This window comes from Caloenas nicobarica, chromosome 9 (assembly GCF_036013445.1).
Source record: "Caloenas nicobarica isolate bCalNic1 chromosome 9, bCalNic1.hap1, whole genome shotgun sequence".
Classification (NCBI taxonomy): Eukaryota; Metazoa; Chordata; class Aves; order Columbiformes; family Columbidae; genus Caloenas; species Caloenas nicobarica.
This window is the reverse complement of record NC_088253.1, coordinates 21,492,123-21,510,743: the sequence shown is the minus strand read 5'-3', so window position 1 is coordinate 21,510,743 and position 18,621 is coordinate 21,492,123.

Sequence of the window (18,621 nt, the reverse complement as noted above, 5' to 3'; positions counted from 1 at the left end):
TTGTCACTGTCATGAGCGGTCAGAGAAGTCCTGTACACAAACACATCGAGACCAGTCGTCTGCCACAGGACAAAAATCTCACGCGCAACAATATCAAAAGCAGCAGAAAAGTCCAACAATAACAACAAAGCAGCAAAATCCTGGCCAGCAATGAAAAGTAGGTCATTTCGAACGCATCCAAGAGCTGTATCTCCACAAGGAGCTGGACAGAAGCCAGAAAGACATTTGTCAAATTAATTATGGAAGATCAGGTGCCCGTCCCCCTTCCTGCCCTCTCCTCATTAACCTTCGGCACAAAGGCAGGTTTGAGACAGACTCCTAATAAGAGTGATTTTTCCTACATAGTCCAACGTTATTATTATTATTACTATTATTATTTTCAAACCCACAGTGCTGCTCACACTGAGGGCCATGTTCACTTTGTGCAACCAAGTTATCTCCGATAACTGGTGACACCACTGCTTCTTCAGGCTCTTCCTAGAGACCAACATATGCAAAATTGCTTAAGGTTCAGCTCTGGACCCAGCTGGACCATGCTGAGCACCAGCAGAGCATCAGGGTGGCTCTTCACGTCGCGAACCAAACCTGCCTCTTCACATCATGAACCAAACCAGTCCCAAGCCTTGATCAGAGCTGGAAAACCCCATGAGCAGTTTCAGCTGGAAAGTCTCCACAAGCAATTGCAACCGCTTGGTAGATGCCTTATGCCAGGAGAGCTCTCCACTGGAAAAATGTGGTGAGATTGTCCCTTTTTTATGCTCTTTGAAGAGACCTAAGGTGATTAAAGTGGTTGCGTTAGGAAAGGCAGAAGTGAGCAAAAAGCCCCTGGGATTTAATGAGTAGGTGTTTGATCAGAAAGCTCGAGTCCATCAGCTATTTACTAGGAAGGGAAGAAGGAAGTCTGGAAAGCATTAGGAACAGGAGGACCACTAGACATGAAAAATGGTATTTTTAATGCTGAAGTTATCAGCAGAAGAGGTCATCAGAGTTTACAGGGGGAGTTTCAACAGTAACATCACAGCAGGACTTCGTAAGTAAAATGTTTGTAAATTTAACACTTTTTTTTTCTCCACCATTGGTCAATATTTCCCTCCCACCAAAGTCAAGAGTTATTTTGGCTTTACTTCAGTTTTTCTTTTGAAGGACTCCTCTCTGAGAAAGATGAGTTGATGATAAAATATGTGAGAGGATGGCTAAAGTATTGGATGAAAAAATAGATTATGGGCACAGGGTGTAATATCTGGTAATGCTGGAGAGGCTGGATGCCTAGGAAAGAAAAAGACAGGCTGGTTATTTTACTCAAGAGCAAAGAAAAGGATGGAAATCTGGATGCTGTGAGTGAGGCTTGGTCCAGGACTCAGATCCATAAAACACATTAGCTCTGGGGTGAACGTAGAAAAGATTCTTGTCCAGGTTAGCCAAATGTCTGTGGCTTCGATAGAAGCCTTTAGGAAAATATGCAGCAACTAAACCATTTTTATTCAGTGTCCTCCAGACATAAAATACTCTTTTAGCTGTTTAAGGCCAGTTTTTCACTCCCACCCCTCCTGACCTGCCTTACAGGGCTGAGGCAGGAGCAGAATAGGGAGCAACGAAAATCATTATCTGCTTTGGTAGCCCCTGTGGCCCTGGTATCGGTTGTTACCTACTGGCCACATTTCTTCAATCTTGTCTATCTAGGTAAGAAAACCTGTTACATAGAATTAACTCTGAGTTTAAAAAAAAATAAAAGAAAAAAAAAAGAGAATGGTTTATGTGGAGCTTTTTGCATGGAAAATCCAAAAGTGTTTGTTGCCTCTTTGAAGGAAGATACATCACTAAGTCACTGTAACTAATAATAGCGTGATATTGAAAGAGCGCAGAATTTACGGGTGCAGTGGGATTACTTTTGTTAAAGCAATAATGCCTCATTTGTTCTTATGACAGAGCTTTACAACAGTTACACAGGCAAGTCTTTAACATCCATCAGCATTACTGTCTGGATTGTATTATCTAGGAAATCCCAGAGTCACTAGCCTACAGGTTGAATTAGCTGCAAATTCATTTCAGATTAGAATCCCTTTTGTAAATGCTGCAGTCACTCAGGCAATACCTCAGAGAAAGCAAGGGGATGTTATTGAATTTTGTGTTAATAATTCTTTAATTCTTTCCCAGCTCTTTTTTTTTTTTAACCACTGCTTCTTGAAAGGCATTAAGGCATTAAGCTGACTTTAAAATAAGAGCAGCAAACACTTTTCCAAAAAAACTTCCTTTGTATCCTTCCGGCAGCAAGGAAAACTTTTGAAATACAGTTTATAGTGTATCTGTCCCTCATTTCAGGTACTTCAAAAATACACCAGCGTACAGGCCAAGAGCCAATCACCCAAAGACTCCTTTTGATTTTTTGGCCATGTTTCTGCAAGCTTTGCCCAGGTACCTCCTCTACACCTGCCCTTACCCAGTGCTCCTTGGCCAGATGTCATCCTGCAACACAAGGAGCAACTCAACTCCTCTTTCCTCTGCAGAGCGAGGAGACCTCAGGAGGGACGAGATGGTCTCTTCCCTTCCAACATCGTCCTTTGCACCATGAAAGCCTTCTTTTTGGGGACGTGGAGGGGTTTAGACATTGCTGCAGCGCACATGAGAATTAAACCAAGAATAAGGGTCTTGTTGCGGTTATTCCGGTGTAAACGCAGAACGGCATTGCCGATCAGATCTGGATTTAGCCTGCGATGCATTTGGGTCTCTCTTGAATTTGCTTGCCTGCGGTATTCCAGCAAAGCAGCCTGCGGGCAGGAAAGAGTGCGCTTGACTTGAGCGTTGGAGAATGTTTGAAGAGAATGAAGTTTGAACTCCAAACCACAAATATTCACAACAGAATCCTGGTTTGGAGGGTTACACCGAGCCAACTGCAGGGCAGAGCCGCCACCACATGACTGCTCAAATGTCACCTACAACACTTGGATTTCGAATCGTCGCTGCTGAGCTCCTCCCAGGCAATCCTCAGGCCGAAGTATTTCCGGCAAATAATTCTGAACAAAGGCCGGATCTGAAAATTCGCTCGTTGTCCATATTACTCGTGCAAATTGTTTACTCGGCATCTTGTTATAGAAAGGATGGAGAAATCCAAATTAAAGAGCAGATCCCTGCCTCTGAGATTCTCAAAGCATCCCATCTGTGCAAGAGAGCTAGAGCTTGGTTTAAACACCCCATTAAAGTCTGTGTTGATAAAACCCAGGATATTGCCGTTTTGATTCTTCACATTTCTAACCTGCTATGTTAGCATTTTTTATGTAACATAAACTGTTACCCTGAGAGGAAAAAAAAAGGAAAAAAACCTCTCCTCTGCCCTTTTTATAAATTAGTTTAAGCTTTAACAAGACAGTTTTATGTTCTCATTGAAGAAATAGACATTATTGTGCAAGTAGCCGTTGAAGCATCTGTTTAATTTGAACCTTGTGCTCAAGCCCCAGCCCAGGCTGCAGACGTCCTGCATATCTACAGGTGAATGTGGGTCTCAGCACTATTTTTCCTACCAAAAAATCAATTAATTCCAGTAGCCTTCAGCTTGCAGATTCTAGCCTGTAATTGAAGACAAAGCTGCAGATTTCTTTCCCCAAAGAGCAATTGTGCATTGGTTTGGTAAGTGCATGTTTCAGGTGGAGCACCCAGTTTTCTAGAGACCACAAAGCCCCAATTCCTACCCAAGACAAAGGTCTCTGTGACTGCCACCCCCTCCCGAGACACACACACTTGCAGACACAGAAATAAAGGCTATTTTAGCCTGTCATTCTCTGCAGCCAAAACCTCACCTCTGTTCACTGGGGTCTTTACATAACCTGACCTCCAGAAGCCAATTACATCTGTTTTCTTTGTGCTCATGTGTTTCTAGTATTGACACCAACTTCGCTTTCAACAAAGGGTGGGTTCCCATGAACTTCGTCCTTTATTACCAGCTGGTTCTTATTAGAGATTAACCAATAAAAAATGAGTAATACAGTCGGCAGTGTGTTCCTACATGTAGCACTTTTCCATGTGTTTCAATTTACCAATCAACCAATAAAGCCCTGCCCTCCAATGAACTGCATTCCATACCTCACATTTTTTGCTTATTTTGATAAATGTAGCTTTTCATAGATAAAAAGGGCAAGAATCTGGCTAACACTGTCTACTGTTAGCTGGAACATTGATGTTGGTTAGATGAATTAGAGAATGCTACTTGATCTTTTTCTCTGACAGCTTATTACGCCTTGGTTCCTGGGCTTCTAAAATTTCTCTTGCAAAGCTCCCTGTCACCGTGCTTAGTTAAAACTTGTCGAAAAATTAACAAACCAAATTTCGGGCTTGTTTTGCTTTATTTCCTTCAGCATCGAGTAGGCAAAGGAGGTTTTGAAAGGATACACTCATATTGCTGCTGTTGTGGAGGTTTCTGCAAGCTGAAATTCCTTATCCAGCATTATGGGCGGTATTCAACCTGAAAACGGCAGTTCATAAAATGGGTCATTTCTAGCACAAACTTTTGGGAGGGAAAGTACAAAAAGTAAATGGCAACCTAATGCATTCCTCAAAGAAAAATCTGGGAGCAGGCTCGTAAAGTTATGATTTTCAGCCATATCTTCTCTCCTGAAAACCCTTATACACATTCTTTATTTCAAGCTTTTAAGCAGTTGCACTCAGGTCAGTAGGATTGCTCATTATTTAAAAATAAATGCATGCATAAGCATTCATTAATTTTCCTAATTTAAAAGGAGCAGTTGAAGACCTGGTTGAGTCTCTGGTGTCAGCAGAGAAAGATCATGATCCTCCTTGGAATCAGCTGTGAAAGCAATATCGGCAGGTCTGCGTTGCCCATCAGGGTCAGGAGAAGCAGCTTTGATATAGCACTGCTGAAGTGTTGAACTTGCAAAGTTTTATTTTGACTCCTTTGGTATGTTATGACATTTAAATTTCAGCAAGTTATTTTTGTGATAGCCAGAGGATTTCTGCTTTCTTTTAATAAAGATGTACCGTACTTGTACTGAGCGGTGGTCCATGAAGGAGTACTTAAGTCTCCCACCCATAAAGCAGTCCAGGTGGCACGAATGTTATTAGATGCTTTAATTCTCCTAAATAGACCTTCCCTTTGACACTGAATTCTGAACTTGGCTTCATTATCACTGTTCAGCAGGAAAATGAAAATACGGTAAATCTTTCCATTAAACCAAACTGCTGAAAAGGGAACTTTATTGTTTTAAGGTAGTTCAAAGTCGGCTGAAAAACTCCCTGTAAAAACAGGCACAAACTCCTTAAACTCCCCTAAGGTATAAACGTGCTAAGTCAATGCCTCGGTGCCTCTGACTCCTTCACTACCATTTCCCATCGCAGGCAGGGAAAGTTCAGCCTGTTGGAACGCACAATCCAGAAAGTCACTGGAAGTTCACCACGTAAGATACAGAAACCCGACCTTGATGCCACTCAGCTATCAGCAAACCTGGGATTTCCCTGGGTGTCTCAAAGACATTTTAACTCTGCTAGACTTTCATGATTCAGGGTACTAAAAAGCACTGGGCACCTTCTTTGACAATAAAACTAACAGCTACAAACACTCATACAGTCCTAAAGACACAGGGGCTTTGCACTTGAATATACTGTAGAACAATTAGTACAACTTCAGAAAGCGTCCGTCATGGAATACCAACTAGAAATAAATACATTCAGCGATGCCTTGAGCTTTTTATTTTCCTTTGGCTATTTTTAGGGGAAATTCCAGCCCTATTGGAGTGAAGGACAAAACTTTTATATCCAAGGAAGGCTCAGCAAAACAGGGAAAGGTGTGAATTTACATCCCTACTGTTATCCTCTATAAATCACTTTTTAGATGCTCCTTCCAGAATAAGAAAGTTTTGGCTCTGCCTAAAGCACTTCCCTGAATTGTCACCCTTGCAGACGAGGTTCCTGTGCTGGCTCCTCTTCCCTTGCCTTCTCCTAAGGCACAAAATGCACTTTCTAGGTGTTTTTCTCAAGAGAGCACAGGCTGTTTCCCAGCTGTTGGCATGACAAAAAACCGCGGCCAAGATCCTGGAAGGATATAGCGGATGACGAACCGATTGCGACTTTTCCAGGCACTGAGCTCCCCTGCCACCGATGGGGTCAAGCCAGAGAGATCGGTGCATCTCCTTGGTGCTTTTCAGGGGGAGTTGATGTGTTCACGAAACCAAATTCTTCATTTCCAGTTGCAATTAAGGAAAGATGTCGGGAATGGGCTATTTCCCGTCTGATACTTCTTCCCATACAATCCTCGGTGGTGAATTTGCATCCTGCGCCCCAGGTCCCAGAGCGTTGCTGCAGCTTTCCATGAACCATCCGCTCCAGCCCCCCACCAAGACTGCTGAAGCTCCAACACACAACAGTAGTTTCACTTAAGCACAACAGTTATGTGGCAAATACATTCCATTAAATAATTGATTAAGTCTTATGTGAAAAATAGACAGTACTGCAGAAGATTCCTTTCCAGAAAGGGATTTTTTTTTAATAATTGGAATTAGATTCTGGGCTGGAGAGAAAGCTGGGGTTGGCTGATAACGTTTTGACAATGATGAGTGAGGCTTTAGGAAATAAATACAGCCGGGATTATTGAAGTCTTTTCAGCAGCAGAGTCTCCAATTCAGTGGAATATGAAAAAATATTTGTCTTTTTCAAGTCACCTAATCACTCTAGAAAGCTGGCAGCAATTCAAGTGATGTACACTTAAAATGTCAGGCTAAATTATAGATTTCAGCCTTCAGAATGTGTCGTTAAGAATAATTCATTTTTGGTTTTCATTTGAAAAAAATTTGAACCTTAACCTGCTTTCTGTTTTACATGTCAGGTTTTTATTGTTTACATCAAGGAAGTACCAAAATAAATAAACAAATGAATAACAGACAAAACAGAGGAGAACACAAAGCGAAGAGCACATTTTCTGCAAATCAGCAAATATGAAAGAAGGAGAAAGAAATATGAAGCAAGAAGGGCCACATTCTGCCCACAGCATTAAGAATGTTTAATAAGTCCCAGGTAAAGTCACAGCACAGCAAAGCACTTCAGCTTTCAGCACAAATCTTTTCCATTTCGGTCCATGGGACTTCAGCATCTTGCTGAACTGGGCTGGCAGAGGGTGGTCAGTTTAATAAACTCCTATCACTGTGCACAAATTTACATTATTATTGCAACAGGATGATTCATGTCCTAAGGGATGTTGGCTGCATCTCTTTGAACAAAACTGAACATTTTAAATCGCTGTTTGAATCACTAGGCAATTCCGAATCGGAGTAAGCTGTTACTCTGGAGTGGTGGGGGACAATATTGATAATACACCATCACATGTAAGCTCAGAGCTGTACAGTGACATTTTTTGGGTACCATTATTTGCTGCCTCCTGTGAATCCTACAGTGACCAGGAAGGTCTGCCAAATACCAGTTTTCCGTTTAACAGACACAAGGCCGCTACCAAGAGGGGTTTTGTTCCAATATACAACTTATTAATTATTGCTGATCCTGCAAAGGCACGATGATGTACTCCCTCTGCCGGCTTCACATCTGCAGCTGGTTAGGAAACAACCACAGGTCTCTGTGCACCGATCACGGGGTGGGAAAAGATGTGTTAGGCTGCGATACACAACAGCTCTAATTAAAATGTAATTGCTAGGATGATTCCTCCTGAAGAGAAGGAGAGGGCAGAGTCTGACCATGGTAAAATGCCCTGTTTCCCCAAAAATAAGACCTACCCCGAAAATAAGCCCTAGCATGATTTTTCAGGATTTTTGAGGATCCTTGAAATGTAAGTCCTACTCCAAAAATAAGCCCTAGTTACAGTTAATAAAAAAGTCAACTTAAATAGTGTCCAGGCAGCTATACATGTAAAAAAGTAAACATCTTTTGGAGGAAAAATTAAGTAAGACCCTGTCTTATTTTAGGGGAAACAGGGTGCTTTTGGTGCAGAATTGAATGTGAGGCTTGAAAAGGGGCAAAAGCTGGGCAAGCCCTGCTGCTGTGCTTGGCAGTGTCTGCTGAAGTGCTGTATCTTGCACAGAAAGAGTCTGAACTGTAAATAGTCTTCTAATAATGTCATTCTCCTAACACTATTGAAGGTCCTCTCCACCTTAACTTAATCTCTGTGAGGACAAATGTCCTCAAAGGACAGAAGAGTTGGTCTAGTTGTTGGCTTCTGCAGGGCCACTGAATGGCATGGTTTGCATAAATCCAGGTCAGGGTTTTATATGCCCAGAATTCCCCTTTCTGCTCTACAGACCTAATTGCTACAGATCAAACTTGTACCCGGCACAAGAAACTCACCTCACTGTTGCAGTGACCTAAAGGTCTTTGCAGTCAAGTCCAGGAGAAAGCAAAAAGGGTCTTGCAAAATAAGTCTGCATCAGAGGGAAGGGACGTATGTCTGGGATATTGAATAAATCATGTCAGGCCAGGGGGGAGTTGCAGGTGGAGGATGCTGGCTGTGATACCTGGTCCTGGGGGATGACCACCTGGGACCTCCATGTGTCTTGGCCATGGGGTTGACTGAGGCTGTTCTTTGTCACTGGCACGGTGCCACCAACTGAGATGGGCTCTGGTATCAGTGCTACCTCCCTTTTTTTGGCTTCCTGCTCCAGTCTTTGCTTCACATCCACTCTGTCATTTTGTATTTTCCCCACAATCCCTGACCCTGTCCAACCACATCATCTAGAAAGGCTTTTGTTCCTGATCGCTTCCATTACGTATCCTTGGTTGTGGCAATTGTTTGTTGTCATTGTTATCCAACCTTGTTCTTCCCTACAAAGAGAACAGAATTCAATGAAATGCTTCATTTCCAATTTCAGTTTCTTTGGCTTTTTCTTCCAGTCATTGGAATTCAGCTGTCCTCTCTCGGCTACATTAAACAGACCTTTAATATGTGTTATTTTTCCTTGGTGAAAATACTTATGTGCGGTAATCAAGTCTCTGTTTGATCTTTTTAATAAGCTAAACAGACCAATTTCCTCAAGTCTATTGCTATCAGACCCTTCCTACACTTTAAACAAATGCTTTTGCAAAAGAAATCTGTTTTTTGCAAAGCAGCCTGCTCTACTTCCAACACCCATTCAAGACTCTCAATACACCTTCTCCAAAATAACACCCCAAAGAGACATTCTGAGACCTGACTGCCTCAGCTGCTCTCCATCCCTTCTGCCTTCAACCTAGAGAGACACCACCTAGCAATGGAGTTTTGGGCAATCACAGAAAAGTTTGGGTTGGAAAGGACCTTCAAAGCTCCCCCAGTGCCACTCTTGCCATGAGCAGGGACATCTGCACCAGCTCAGGTTCCTCAGAGCCCCGTCCAGCCTGGCCTGGGATGTCTCCAGGGATGATGGGGCATCCACCACCTCTCTGGGCAATGTCACGTAGTTTTGCATGCCCTTTTGGGAGTTGTTTATGAGATGGGATCGACTGTAGTTGTTGTGTGCGCACTTTGAGTTTGCATCAACCCCCATGCCAGTGGTGGCCACTGCTTCCCCAGCTACGCTGTTGGATGTGCCACTGGACATCAAGGCCCTGCATCTCCATCCTAGAGGCCACCAGCATCATAGAATCACAGAATAATTTTGGTTGGAAGACACTCTCAAAATCATCGAGTCCAAACATTAACCCAACATTGGCACTGAACCGCGTCCTTAAGAACCTCATCTACCTGTCTTTTACACCTCTCCAGGGATTGTGATTCCACCACAAAAAAAAAAAAAAAAAAGAAGGAAATCGCCGGGGATTGACCAGGGTCACCCCACTGCTGCGTGTCCAAGATGCTGGGGGTGTCCCCCATGCCAGGTCTGGGGGCGGGAGGGCTGTGGGGGTCGTGGGGGCCAGGCTGGGGAAGAAGCGTGGGCGAAGCGGTGGGTTAGCAGAAAATAAATCACAGTGCCTTGGTGCTGTCACTCTCTGCCCCAACTGGTTTCGACAAACAAAACTTCACTGTCCACTGACAAGAACAAATAAACCAAGTTGGGAGAGACTGAAATTCACAGGGGATCTGAAATATTTACCTTGATACCTTATAAGGCTAATAACCACTTTGCTGCTTTGCAGTCACTGACAGAATAAAAAAAATAAAAAAAAAAAAAAAAAAAGAAACCAAAACAAAATAAAAACCTACCTAAAATGTTTGGGGCTTTTGACTAGTTCAACCTGTCCTGGCAAAAGCATCAAAGCAGGATTAGAACAAGGTTTTAATTATACACGCTTTCCATCTCCCCCCTTTCCCTTCTCCCCTCCAAATCTCTTGCATTTGATTATGGAGATCAGTGGAGTCAGCCAGATATTGCAGCTGATATAAATGATTTCATTCAAGCTCCTCTACCAAAGACACAACGAGCATTTTTAAAGCTGTAGGTAAATCTTCTGCTCTCGGTCGTGCGTGTTCACCAAGCTATGCTGCTTTCTTTCGTATTCTTGCAAACCATGTTTTTCAAAATTACCTGTACGAGTCAGAAACTCGTGCATGCCAACAGCTCCAGACAAATAAATAACCCACCCTGGGAGGAAATATCCGTCATCTGCTAGACATCAAATAAATCCTGCTCCCCAGCGTTTAGCTGGGTTCTCTACTGGTTTTGGCCAATACTCCTCAGCAATAAAGTAGTGGTAAATAAAAATATGAGTACAATCACTTATTTAGTAAGTATAAAACATGGCAAATGCTACAGTAGGGAAAAATTTCATTTCTCTGCATTTTTTCCCTTGATTGCACAATTGCATCAAGGCTTTAAGTAGACAGTTGAAATAGCTCGAATTAAAGTTCCTGAAGCAGCTCTGTGACAGATTTGCGTCATCTGTGAATTGGACACAGTGGGTTAATTGTAGCCCTGACACGCTGGGATTACTCACTTGTGTTGATCAAAGGAAACTCATCCAAACTGGGTGAGGCTGGAAGGGATTTAAATCGTGGACGGGTCTGACAGTTCAGACTGACCTCAGCGGAAGAAGTTGGGTGTTTCGCTGTGCTGTGCAAATATTCAAATGTGGAGCCTTATGTTGAACTCCTGGTCTTTACAGTTAGGGCCATATTCTTAATTGAAAGAAGGTTAAAAAATCATAATTTACTGAGGCTTCAGATGGGATTCCAAACTCAAAACTAGCTTTGCAAAAAATGCCATTTTTTGAAGACAATCTTCCTCCACTTCTGAATCAAACTAGTTTAGTATCACATTCATGAGGAAAGGGAAAACGCCTGCCTGAATAGTTCTGTCAATGTCAGGGCGACCCTGTTTTCTACAGCCATAAAATTATGTGCCTGATTAATAAAGAGTGAGAAATCTGACTGCTTGAAACACAAGAACCAAATCAGAATTAAATACAATTTTGTTTGCTGCTTGTCAGACCCCTCATGTATTTTTTTTCAAATAAATTTCTTCCTCATATAACCTCCTCCATTATTTTAAACTATGTATTACTCATAGTTGTGCTGGACTACCTTTACCCTGAGTGTGAAATCATGGATTATGGTGCTACTGTACACGGATTTATTACTAAAAGTACCAGCTCTGCCGATGTATCCTGTTTTCATTAGGAGTTAAGAAGAAGCAATTGTGTGTGTGTGTAAACACATTTAAGAAAACCCACTTATTTTCCTTCTTTGTTTTTATTTTCTTTTTAAATCTGAGATTAAAGTTTTGGTTGGCTTCCAATCCCCAAGTCTTTATAGATGCGCCATAAAACCCTGCCAACACACAAGATGTTTGTCGCTGCTGTTTGTCATCCCAGATTACAAGAATTCCCTCCTGTGTGTCTTCGAGGTGCCCAGCCCAAGGGTCTTAATTAACACCACAGTAATGGGCTGGGCAACCACACTTTTTTTCCACTTCATGATTTTCCAATGCTTGACTTTTCAGACTTTTCAGTGTGGCGTTTTTTGTGTTGTTTGTTTGTTTTTTCAGGAGCACAACTTTTTTACGTGGAATTCATCTTTATAAAGGATGATGATGTTCCTGCTCATCCTGCCCTGTCTCTTCCAGCCACTTGTGTGTCTGTCTTGGTGCCATTGATCACATCCCTAAATCCTAATTCTCCAGTTCTTGCTGGGTGGGATGGCTTTCAAATTTCTGCCATTTGGGAATTCCTCCATTTTTCCAGAAAGAGTGTAGATCCCTGTATTCATAATTAGGAGTCCTTAGTAATGAATACAGCAAAAAATTAAATATTAAAATTAATAATAATTCAATGATACATTAATGATCAAGGCAGAAAGGATCATAAGGCTAATTCTATTTTTAGGGTAATAGAAGACAAATACCATATAATTTTTGTTTAACTAAGATGGCAGAGTTGCTGACTGTTATGTGCCTTGACTACACAGAATTACTGGAGTAAGTAGCAAATTCAAGAACTGACCAAGGAGAGCAGCTGCACAACAGTTTATTTGGGGCAAGAGGTTTTACTGCTCTTGGTACAGCACACACATCTACAGGGTGCACAGGAAGACGTGATGCCAAAAAAAAAAAAAAAAAAAAAGCCAGGATGCCCAGCTTTAAAAAGGATGGAAAATATTTTGGTGAATAATTTTATTTTGGAGAATAATTTTTTAACGAGAACTAGTTTGGAAAGAAACTCCTCACAGGAAATTTCAGGAACAATTTTATTTGGTCTTTTTCTTTGGTTTACATCTCCAGCGGAGAACACTGTCACTGGAAGACGGCATCTATGCTCGCCCCAAATGCCCAGCTGAAGGCTAAAGAACGTTCCTCAAAACCCACCAAAAGATATCAGTGACAAGGAGATGCTTTCATTTCCCCTGAAGTTTACAGGGCGTATTTTCTCCCCAGCCCACAAATCATTTGGGGTCATTCCACAAGCCCATTCTTCAAATTTACGATCATTCTTTGGTATTTGTGCTGCATGAGGGCTGAGAGCCAACTTTCTCGCTCTGGGGGCTTGTGGTGTGAACATCTCCCAAGGAAGGGAAGAGCAGCGGCCCCAGGAGCACCCATCTGCCTTTAGCTATTCCTTTTTCCCCACTAATTTCCCCAGCCCTGATGCTGTAACATTTACTGCGAGACACTGAGGCTGGGAAGGCAAAGGGGACAAAATGTCCTGGGAGAAAGTGGGGACAGAGCAGCCCCAATTATGGCACTAAAGAAATAGGACTAAAAAAGATTTGCAGAGTTTCAGCAAGAGCCGTCAGGAGGAATTACGCTGGATCATAGTCAGTGCTGTGTCCAGCACAGAGGAAAGACAGTTTGTGTTGTAGAAATCTTACAGGCTACTTGAGGAAGCCTTATTTATTGAAGTGACAGGATGCTTAATAATGACAGTTTATCTTATGCAGAATACAAATTAATTACTGGAGTAGGAACTACAAGCACAGAAAACACACAGCATTATGGGCAGACTCCCACAGACACCATATCGCTGCATTCCATGTGTCTGCAGACCAATATTCCATGACAGCAGCTTTTGAGACATTTTGAATTATCTTATTGGGGACCATCAGGAGAGAAATCCAGAATCCCCTATATGTGATATTTGCTTGTTTGCTGCTGATGCTGGATGGTCCCGCCGACTGCTCAGAGACAAACAGGGCCACTTGGCCACACAGAGATCTGGATAAAATTTAAACTACAAAGGGGTTAAATTTAAAACCAAGTCTGTGTCTCCTTTGAAGCCTGCACAACCCTTTCCCTTGCATCCTTTTGAATTTCCATGGATGAGCCCCCTGGGAGATAGGGGGTTGGTTAGGGTTCTGCCAGGTCCATGGCCCAGTGCTGAAGGCTGGAGCCACATGATTATTTGCATGGTCCAACTGGGAACCATCTTTCAGTTTTCCCTGACAAGGATCCAAGCATTGTCCTGCAGACGTGAGGAGCCAAACAGTCCAGAGGTGCAATTTGTCCATCAGTGCAACCTGTAATTAAGTCATCCATTGCGCACCGCTCCTCCTCTCTTGCTGTCACGTCCCTGCTTGTATTCATGCCTCTAATTTGTCATTCCCAAACAGGCTGAGAACACTAGGAAGTGGGGATTTACTTTTCGATTTGGCCCATCTATTTTCACCCCAAAGCTTTTCTGCCATCGCTGCTTCCTCTGAAAAATCCCACTGCGATCATTTCAGTGTGGCAAACAAAGCTGGACCTGGCTGTGCTGGCTCATGCTGCTCTGATCAACCAGCTGTGAGAAAGCATCACCCAGAAGCAACTACTTTGCTGTAACAGAGGCAGCCAGATATAGTCGAGAAGATAAATTCTGGCTGCCTTTCCTGCCCCAGAGTTTGTTTCCATGTACAGCACTGGGTCACTGGTCTGGGAAAGGGCCCAAGTCCCAGCAGAATGATGTTCCTGCTATCAAGATTAAAAGATAAAAAAATCATTCCTCAAATTATTTTTTCTTTTATCTACCTAATTCTCTTTCACCCTTTTTAGTCTATTAATACACCCCATCTAGATACAGACTGTTCCCATCTTATTAAATTCCCTGATTTCCTTTTCCCACAGTTTGGGATGGGAGGTGAATAACTTGACTTTACAACACCTACTTCTGCTGTTACAGACCCTCATCCTACAAACACTCATGGGAAGTTAAGTTTCATGTAAGTACTTGAGGCAAGAATTGAAGCAGAAATCAATACAATCTCAATGGCAGTCTTTATCCCTCATGCTTAGCCTGAGAAAAGTAGAGGTTAAAGTGACTCTAACCGTAACGTACATTTTCTAATAGCTCTGAAACAATCCATCTCACAAGTCTTCTCAAGAAATTTAAAAAGCTGCATGACATTTTATAGGGGATTCTTTTGTAAAAATACATGGATGCTCCTTTGAAAACATGATGCTTGAAACACCTCCTTCTGTGATTCTAAAGGACAGCAAATGTCTTATGGCCTAGGATATGAATAAACTATTTGCATAAATTAAAACCAAACAGACAGTTAAATAGCTGGATCACATCCTGAATAGATTTCTGAGGCTGAAATCAGTGCTTGAGAAGCGGTCCAAAATTCCATGATCATTCACCAAATGGCTGGATCTTCAAACATCTGGAATTTAAAACTTTTAACGTCTCTTCTCCATAAATTTTAGCCACCTCAAGGTCTTTCCGCCACAACTACAACTTTCCTGACATGTTTTAGTGCTTGAGGTTAAAAATCACACTTTACATCAGCTCTGTCAGGATCAGATTTGTGGAGGGTAATTGTGTTGGACAAGATATCTTTGAGATTGCTTAAAAATCTGTCACTTGGGGAAAGAAATTAGACTTTTCCACAGTCCCTTTGAAGAAGAAGCTATTCAAGTGAACAAAAAGGGCTGGCTCAGCTTGCAACAGGGGGAAGAAAAAGTGAAGCTAAATTACCTAAACAGCATCTCAGCTCTTTGCAATATGCCATTGTTTTGCAGCCAGATTAAGTGAGTAGATTAGAGTCCTTGCCAGGGTTAAGACTAGTCACATCAAGACTTGAGCAAAAATTAGCGGGTAAGCCAATTTTCCCAGAGATCTCCAAAGACTAGCTTTAGGAATGATGGTTTTTCCATTCTACTTAGCACTCCAAGGCAGTTTCACAAAGCTTTTCAGTCATTCCAACATCCAGCTTTAATGGGTGGTATTTCCTATTTTGACTGGTACAGAGTTCATCTATACGTCTATTAACATGTGCAAAAGGTCTTTTGCCAAAGCCTTCTTTTTCTCACACTCCCTTCATGAGATTTAATGGGTAGAAGAAATGTCCTTGCTCCCATGTCCTGGTCCATATGCCTTCTTCGCTTTTTTTTCGGTATTTTGTGTGTTTCTCTTGTGAAGCAGCAGCCTGCTTAAACTAAAGCAAGAAGGTGAACCATTGGCATCTTAGTTTATGGTTCAAACACCTGAGTTCTTAGTAGAAAAAAAATAACCTACCTTTAAGGAACAAGATTGCTCTTAATGTAGCTGAGTTCCAAGAAAAACTTGAGGTGTGGTCTTTCTGGAGAGAAATGTTCAAAAATTATTGCCTCTGAGTCTGGTTAGGGTGAAATTAAGAGCTGCCATAAAATACATTTGTGTTGGTGGAGAGATACCCAGTAGCTTGTGCTTCTAGTATGTCTTGCAGAAGGCGTGAGCCCGGGGATGTTCCTTATGTTTCTTGAAATCCACTTCTTTTTAAAAAAGAAAAAAATCTTCGTTATTGCTTGGCTGTATGGAATTTCTTTAAAAGCTCCCTTCTCTTTGCTGTGCTGTGGGGTGCTCGCGGGCTGTAGCTGCTTGGTCCTTTCGTATTCTCATGGCCCTCTTACACTTTCTCATCTCCGAAGGTGGACCATCCCAAGCAGATGCACGCTGTCAAGAAGAATGACAACTCTGTGGCAGAAGACCAACAGCCCTGGGCTGAGGAACGACAGCCTTGCTGTTTGTTTATTTGGTGCTGGTATGTCAATGAAGACGTATCAGATCTTGCTCCTACCCATGGTGTTGCTCCCTGGCCTTGGCGAGAGCTTGCATGCATTGCTCATGATGGCCCAAGCCAGGAGGTTTCAGGGAAGTTCCCTGCATGTCTTCTCAACTCGGAGAGATCTGCAGCTGCTTCTGAAGTCCTTGTGAAGTTGTGATGTTAACCTCGATGTCCTGGCCAAATTCCAATGTAAGTAATTACAAACTGCCTATCTTATTTCAGCCTCCTGTGTCAACTGCATGGAGTGTATTTTGGCTCTGACATTTTTTCTCCATTTTTCTGTCCTAAGCAGTTGCATAGCACTGCTTTGCAGAATTACCCTTCTTCCATCTGTGATGGCTGCCCAGTTTGTGATGGTCCGCAAAGAAACAACGAACAAATAAGTCTCCCCAAATTCTCACAGTGTATAATGCTTTTCAGACAGTGGAAACATGACTTCTCCACTAGGTCTGTCTCCTGACAGAGGATGGATGGGACTGGGAAGCTGGCTGCCCGGTTCCAGCTATTTTCAGTTGATGGATGGCAAAAAGCTGTCATTCAGAGCCTTCCCAAGAGTCCATTACAGCACCATAGCTGCCTCCAAATCAGGGACCTGCAATGAGCCTTCCGCCACCAGATAGCTCACACAAGATAAAATCTCTCCCCTGCCCAATGGTGAGGTTTAGGATGCTCACAGAGTCCCTGGGAGGAAGGATGCAAGAGGACATCTCAAACATGTTATATGCATTATTTCCAGCTGCAGTTCAGCTGCTGTCCACAGCAGTCTACGGCAATGTGTTAAAGGAGGTAAATTGTCTTCTGAGTAGTCCAAAAATTGGAATAAACACTACCTCTTGGTAACAGAAAAGCTTTCGCAGCCCCTTCTGCTCTGCCAAGACTTCCCTGCCATAAATCAGCCTGTCAATCCGCCTTATCACCCTGATCATGCTCTCAACTCCAGATTTCCCTCAGGTCTTAACATCTCTGCCCCTTGGCCAGACAGTACAGGAAACATGTCATAAAAAAGTTACTAGAACCTCTCAGCACAGTAAATGCAGGGACATTTGTGCACCCTGAGAAAAACCACAGACACAGCTTCCTAAAGCTTTCATTTACTCACCTTCGGATATTTATTATTCCTTTCTTCCAACCTGCTTCCTCGCTGCCATCTGTCTCCGAGGCAGGAGGAGTGCATTCCAGATTATCCTTGATGTTTAAAATGTGGAAAGACAATGACACAAATGGCAAACTCTCTGGTCAGGGGTCATGGGCTTTTCTGCACATCTCCGCTGGCCACCTAACCTCTGCCTCCCACCCACACACAACTTTATGGAATTTCCATGATGTTTCTTTAAAAATAAGGGGGTTTTACTTCAGACCCAGCTCCAGCAAAAACCCCCCACCTTTATGTTATTATAGTAGGAGGGTACAGTAGTGGGTGATGTGGCAGGATTCAGTGATGCTTGGGCGTTTATTGTCTCTGCCCCATTGTGACAACCCATATCCAAGTACATTGAAGTCCTTGAGAGGTTTCTGCCGTCATAGATCTTGTTTCTAATCCATTTACTTCTGCTCAGCTCTTTTTTTTCTGATTGACATGGATCAGACTGTGGGATGCAGTGTGAACTCGTTGCAGAAAGGGTGTATTTCTACTTCCAGTTTAGTCTCGTTATGAAAACTCAGCCTGAGTTGCCCTGTTGAACATCCCTAACTCAAGGGCAAGGTAAATACACAGGCACAAATGCATGTGTGGTTTTCCAGGTAGGACAAGCACCTGTAGTCTTTTGGGGAATAGAAGTTTTTGTCTGATCCACCCTGCCTTATTTTGACCCACAGTGCCTTGACATCACGAAAGGGAGATCCCACACATTAAAGTCCCGATAGCTTCAGCATTGGAGGGACAAATCTTCCAACCACGGACTTCAATGCAATTGCATGTTAGTGTCATGTAAGGCAGTATTTGAAATAGTGACTGTGTTTCGTTAGAGAGGAAATAAGGAGCCTGAATCTTTCCTCTCCCACATCCAGGCACCCCCACCCCATCTCCTCATTACACTGTAGAGGCACCAAAGGCCACGTGAAATCTTACGTCGAACCTGCTTCCTTTTTCCACCTCCATGTAATTTGCCACATCAATGCGGCTCCCACCCTAGGATCTGGAAATTCTGTATCCCTTTTCAGAGATGGCCCTTTGATTTTTCTTGGACCTGGCTATGTTTTTAAGCCTTTCTAAGATAGCGGCACAGGAGCAGGAAATTCTGTAGACCCCA